Source organism: Arachis hypogaea, chromosome 7, assembly GCF_003086295.3.
Source record: "Arachis hypogaea cultivar Tifrunner chromosome 7, arahy.Tifrunner.gnm2.J5K5, whole genome shotgun sequence".
Classification (NCBI taxonomy): Eukaryota; Viridiplantae; Streptophyta; class Magnoliopsida; order Fabales; family Fabaceae; genus Arachis; species Arachis hypogaea.
The window spans coordinates 41,845,335-41,851,692 of NC_092042.1; the positions used below are offsets into that span (position 1 = coordinate 41,845,335).

General features: G+C 32.9%; 1 long non-coding RNA gene across 1 annotated transcript; it reads left to right on the plus strand.

Moving 5' to 3' along the window:
• The first annotated feature begins 4,839 nt into the window (after window positions 1-4,839).
• On the plus strand, window positions 4,840-5,429 carry LOC140174224 (uncharacterized). The gene is made up of 3 exons (XR_011863477.1): window positions 4,840-4,958; window positions 5,072-5,137; window positions 5,310-5,429. It is a non-coding gene; the product is annotated as an uncharacterized lncRNA (long non-coding RNA).
• Window positions 5,430-6,358: the final 929 nt, after the last annotated feature.

Consider the following 6,358-nt stretch of genomic DNA (forward strand, 5'->3'; position numbering starts at 1 on the left):
TGATATTATTTAACCATAATATTTTATTCTTGTGTGTTTTCTTCTCTATAACTGCAATCTAGATTTTGTTTCAGTTTATATGTCCATTGTTTAGTATATTTATATGCTTGCATATGATTGAGGCCATTATTTGTATTTTTGGTCACTTATCCCAAATAAACCTACCTTTTATGCCATCTTTGTTAGCCCCCTTGAGCCTTTTAATTCCCTTCTGTTTTATAACCACATTACTAGTCTTAAGCAAAAAAATAAAATAAAAATCCCAAGTTAAATCCTTGGTTAGCTTAAGATAGATATTGTGTATAATTTAAGTGTGGGTAAATTTTATGGGAACATAGGATGATAGAAAAAAGTAGGGAATTAAATTGAATAAGTTATTTGAAAATTTGGGAAGCATGCTCATGTGAAATCAAAATAATTAAATTACCATGTGCATTGAAAAAATTAAAAAAAATAAAATAAAAAAATAATAAAAAAAATCAATGCACATGGGACAAATTTCAAAAAAATAAGTTTGATACATGAGCATGTAATACAAAAGTGGAAAAAAATTTGGGTAGCTAGGTAAAGCATTTTAAATTATATAAAGTCAGTATATGTTAAGTGAGATCTTAGACTAATCAAGGATTCACTTTGTTAGCTCACTTAGCCTTATATATATAGATCCTTACCTTTACATCAGCCCCATTACAACCCTGAAAAGACCTCATGATGTTTGCATTGGTATGCTAAATATTTGTTGATTGGTTAGATGAAGAAAAAAAGTTTAGAAAGCATGACTAGAGAAGAGTAGAGTGAATTACCCTAGACACTTGAGAGATGAGAGTAATATACACTACCAGTAAGGGTTCAATGCTTGATTCTATGTTCCCTGCTTTCGTGAGCTATCTTCTTACAAGTTTACTTGTTTTCACTATATAATTTGAATTAGTAGAATTTGATTCATATTTGTCTTGGAGAACTTATTTACTTTTAAACAAGTAGGTAGAAACATTTTACATGTAGTTGCATTCACATAGATAGGTTGTATTGCATACTCTCTATCATTCTTCTTCACTTCTTTATAGCTTCTCTTGAGCTTAGCATGAGGACATGCTAATGTTTAAGTGTGGGGAGGTTGATAAATCACTATTTTATGGTTTATCTTGTGCTCAATTGAGTGGTTTTTATCAACTCTTTACCCACTTAATCATATGATTTGCATGTTTTACATTTTCCTTCCTGATTCTGTGCTATGATTGAAAACATGCTTCTTTGGCTTTTATTTTCTTTTATTTAATCCTCCCTTATTACCATTAAATGCCTTGATATGTGTGTTAAGTGATTTTAGGAATTACAGGACATGAATGGCTTAGAGGATGGAAATGAAGCATGTAAAAGTGGAAGGAATACAAGAAGTTGAAGGAACTGAAAAGCTGTCAGCCTGACCCTCTCGCACTAAAACAATCATAACTTGAGCTACAGAGGTCCAAATGATGCGGTTCCACTTGCGTTGGAAAGTTAACGTCCGAGGCTTCAATTTGATATATAATTCGCTATAGTGGCTGTACAGTTAGGTGACGCAAATGCGTGCTCCACGCGGACGCATCGCATCTGCGAAAATCAGCATGGCAGAATTCGTTTCCAGCGAATCCTGGGCTATTTCCGGCCCAGTTTCAAGCTCAGAAAACACAAATTAAAGGCTGCAAAGTGGAGGAATGAAGGGGATACTTCAGATCAGACTCACAACATATTTTTCATAATTTAGATGTAGCTTTTAGAGAGAGAGGTTCTCTCCTCTCTCTTAGGATTTAGGATTAGGATTCCTCTTAAAGGATTTTAGGATTTGTTCTTCTCAACTTCTAGGTTTAATATTCCTTTTATTTATTTTCTCAATTTGGCTTATGAGCCATTCATGTTATGATTTCTTAATTAATATAATTTGAGGTATTTCAGACTTATGATTGCTTTCTTTAATTTATGTTATTGATGCTTTGGCTTTATCCAAATTATTTTCTTTCGAGTAGATCTTCTTCCCTTTTGGCTTTGGTTGATTAATTGGTAACTCTTGAGTTGTCAAACTCATTGTTGACTGAAAATTGGGATTCTTCAAGAATTAATTCGAGTTTCAATAACTCTAGCCTTTTCCAAGGAAAGACTAGGACCTGAGGAATCAAAATCAATTCATCCACTTGACTTACCTTCATAGTTAGAGGTTGACTTCGTGGGAGAAAATTTCAATTCTCATCACAATTGATAAGGATAACTAGGATAGAAATTCCAATTCTCATACCTTGCCAAGAGCTTTATTAGCTATTATTTTGACGACTTGTTATTTTACATTACTTGTTCAACCCTTTTAAAAATCCTAAAATATACCTTTGCATAACCAATAATAAGAACACCTCCCTACAATTCCTTGAGAAGACGACCCGAGGTTTAAATACTTCGGTTATCAATTTTAAGGGGTTTGTTACTTGTGACAACCAAAACGTTTGTAAAAAATGACTTTTGTTGGTTTAAAAGCTATACTTACAACGAGAATTTATTCTGAATTCTAGTCCACGCAAAAGTTTTCTCTTCACTTGCCCTCTCTCTTGTTGTTGGCGTTGGATTGTACTTTGGAGCTGGTGTCTTCTCCAAAAGTCTTCTTGTTATCCATCTCATTAGAGTTGGCATCCCGGTACATACATACAACATATATCAAATTTAATTTATGTTTCCAATATTTCATTTATCAATGGATTTGGTAATGCTTCGTTATATGATTTTGTGGCTAATTTCATTATATTATTACCCCAACAGTTTGTTGCTGCACACAACCAATCAATTCATTAGCCTTTGTATTTGATGGTGTGAACTATGGTGCTTCCGATTTTGCTTATTCTGCATACTCCTTGGTAAGTTATTAGTTCACATAATGAAATGCCTTTATTTATTCCTATTTTCATAGCGTGTTAGATCTCTATCTAAACATGTTAATTTGCTATAATATTCTCTGTTTTTCAGGTTTTGGTTTCACTAGCAAGTATTATATTATTCTATTAAAGTTCCATTCTGCTAGCTTGGAGAGAACTGTTGATTATCATATTAAATAAAAAAGCTTGGTTGTTACAATTTAAGTTCCATTCTGCAGTTTACTTGGTCTTTCAATCAGATTTAAGCATGTTGGTGGGCTTAATGATATTTCTCTGCTGAAAATTTTGCAGATTATATGTTCTTGTTTCATGTATAAACTAAATAAAGCATTCACTTGTGTTAAGAATTAGAGTAATAAATATGGGAACATAAGAAAATAAAAAGAAAAAGAACGAAGAGGAACATTAAAACTATTGCTTTTTTTGTTCTTGGCAATAATTGATGATTTTTTATTTTATTTTATTTTATTTATTTTGTTTGGTCTAGCCACGTTAGCCATTCCTGGGACTCATGTATCATTTGTTGTTTTTACACTTACTATGAAGTACATTAACTTATATCAACCTTGATTAAGTCAATATTTTATTGATAGTGAAATGTATTACATCTTAGCTTTATAAAGCATCTGTTTATTATACAAAAAACATTATATATGTTCATTGCTGTAGATTAGTCAATATTCAAAGAACATTATATGCCCGATTGTGGATAATATAATTCCTACTTATGAGTCTTTCATTTTGCATATGTTCCCGAGGGTTCCTTGATAATAAGGGCACATACAATAATGTCAAATTTATTTTCATGCCTTTGGTTCAATGAATTTGATCGATTTACTTCTCGAGATCAACTAAGCTTTGCTTATACTTATTTGAAATTGAGGAGAATGAATCTGGAGAGACCATTTCAGTTGTATATGTTCAAGGTGAATTTTTACTCAAAATTTATAACATTATACATAGTTTTTTGATGTTCAGTACTTTTTCCTTTTCCTTTTCCTTTTTTTTTGTGTTTTAATTTGATGACCTTTTTGAAATACAAGTGATTTTTTGATAAAAAAGGATAAGATAACTCTACCAAAAAAAAAAAGGATAAGATAAATAAGCAGTTTTAATGTAGACCATTTTGCAGATTTAAGCTAATGTCAAGTTACACCAAGAACTGTTCTCTCTGTTTGTTTTCCTGCTTGTCATTGGAACTGGGCATGTAAATGAGTGTATCAATCCTGCCCAAACAGTCCTGGATATGTTAATGAGTGTATCATATTGTGTTGTATTAGAGAAATAACTAGCTTTTTGGTTCACACATACATACATCCTTTTGATGATGCTCGTAGAGTTAAAACATATTTCAATACAGCAAATTGCAACTTAGGAGTTTATATATGTATAGAAAGTCTATTGTTATAAAGCTTGATATTGACATAATACATTTTAAAGCATGTTAAAAACAAGTTTTTTGATGCAGCTGTGCTACTTTAAGTTGTGATCAAAACTTCACCTCTTGAGTGCCTTTAATGACTTCTATGATTGATGTAGGGGTGGGCTTGAAGGGCACCTATCACTTGTGTTCTTGGTGTGGGTGGGGTGCTTCTTAAAGTAGTGGTGGAGGAAGAGAGTGCTCGTGTGGGTGGCATGTTAAGTTAGAGGCTTAGATCATAATCACTTCTAGAGAAGTAAGCTATTAAGCTAACAATTGAAAGGATTAAGTGGCATAGACTGCCTTGTTCAGTATGAGTGCTGAATTATAAGTGAACTGACACAATGGTTGATTTTACGATATAAACTGATGTGAATTATGTTCAAAATTCACCTTTTTGTGATGTATGCCCTAGGATAATTGCCTATCATTTGAAGGTTTGAAAACCAGCCAACCTAGTAATATTCAGTTTTGTTTTATTTTGATGTATGGCTAATATGATGCCTGATTGGCATTGCATATTCTTGCAGGAAGCTTTGGTTGGTGAGGCTTCAGGTGAAGAGCAACTTTTTTCTCCAAAAAATAGCTTAGCTAGGGACAGAATTGGTAGTGAGCTTGAGTATTATCATGAAAAGATCAAGGTTTGCACTTCCCTCTGTGCATCCTTAACTGCTTTATTTTCACTTCTCGCAGCCAATATTTAGAAGCTCCATGCCTTGATAGTTGGTTTCCTTATAATTACCATGTTTTACAGGAGCATTATGGAGTATCGTCTCAGGCTACTGATGTGGGATCAAGTCCTCTTGTACGTAGATTTCAGGTAAATCTCTCTCTCTAGTATGTTCTTGTTATGATATAATTTTTACTTTGTTTATTATTTTTGCAATAGTTTATGTAGACTGTTTTAAAGTTCCTATGGATTACTGTTAGGCACACTATTCAAATCCAAATAAAAATTTTAATTCTTATGTTATGTATGGTATATTTTTCAGGTGATTGATGCATTAGTTAGCCTCTTCTGTCGTTCTAATATATCTGTAGAGACACTGTGGGATGGTGGTTGGCTTCTACGCCAGTTGCTTTCTTACAGTGACTCGGAGTTCAACAGCAACTACCGTGCAATTGTACCAATGATTTAAATGATTAGTGACGAACTAGTACATGACATGAGTACATATATGAATTTATCCTTCCCATGTGAGTGACTGGTATAAAAGACAGGATACTGCATGCTGAAGAAAATAGAAATTGAAACAAGTAAATAGGAGAATATTAAGTAGAAATAATAATAGGGTTTGAAATATTGCACTTTTGTCTTTGATATTGAACCCACATTTAGAACCATGATTGTAGAAATCCATATATGAACCAAGGGTAAAAAAGAAAAGATTTGATATATGCCCCAGGGATAAACTAATTTCATCTCATTTGTGGTGTTGTATGCATTTCCGAATGAAATTACTTATGCAGGTTTCATACAATAGTTGTGCTTCTGCTCTTATGGAGGAAGCTAGAGGTATTTGGTCCGATTTTCTTGTTACTGTTCTCTGTGAGGAGTGGAAAAAGTGTAAACGAGGTTTTTCAGCGTGTTACTCAACAAACAGATGAGCGTATTAGTAAGTTGTTAGATACAAGTTTGGCTCTTTTGGAAAAGACTTAAAAGAAGTTAGAAAAGTTGGAATGGGCAATTGGAAAGGCCAAGAAGAAAAAGCTGAAACAGAAGAGATGGAATGAGGCTTATGTTAGCTATTATGAGAAGGTTAGAGCATCAAGTAGTTCTAGTGCAGTTCTACTACCACTGCCACCGCCGCCACCCTCAATGTCTTCGGATCATGACTATGATGATGAGGAGGATGAAGATGACACTGAAGACTATAGCCGATAGTTTTAGTATGGTTGAACAATATACTAAGAATTATAGTTGATGATCAATACACTTTGTTTATGTTTTGAATTATATTGACTTGCTTGTTTATAGTACTTTTCTTTTAGTTTGATAATACGATGAATTTGTTTATATTTTGAAATATTATAAATATTT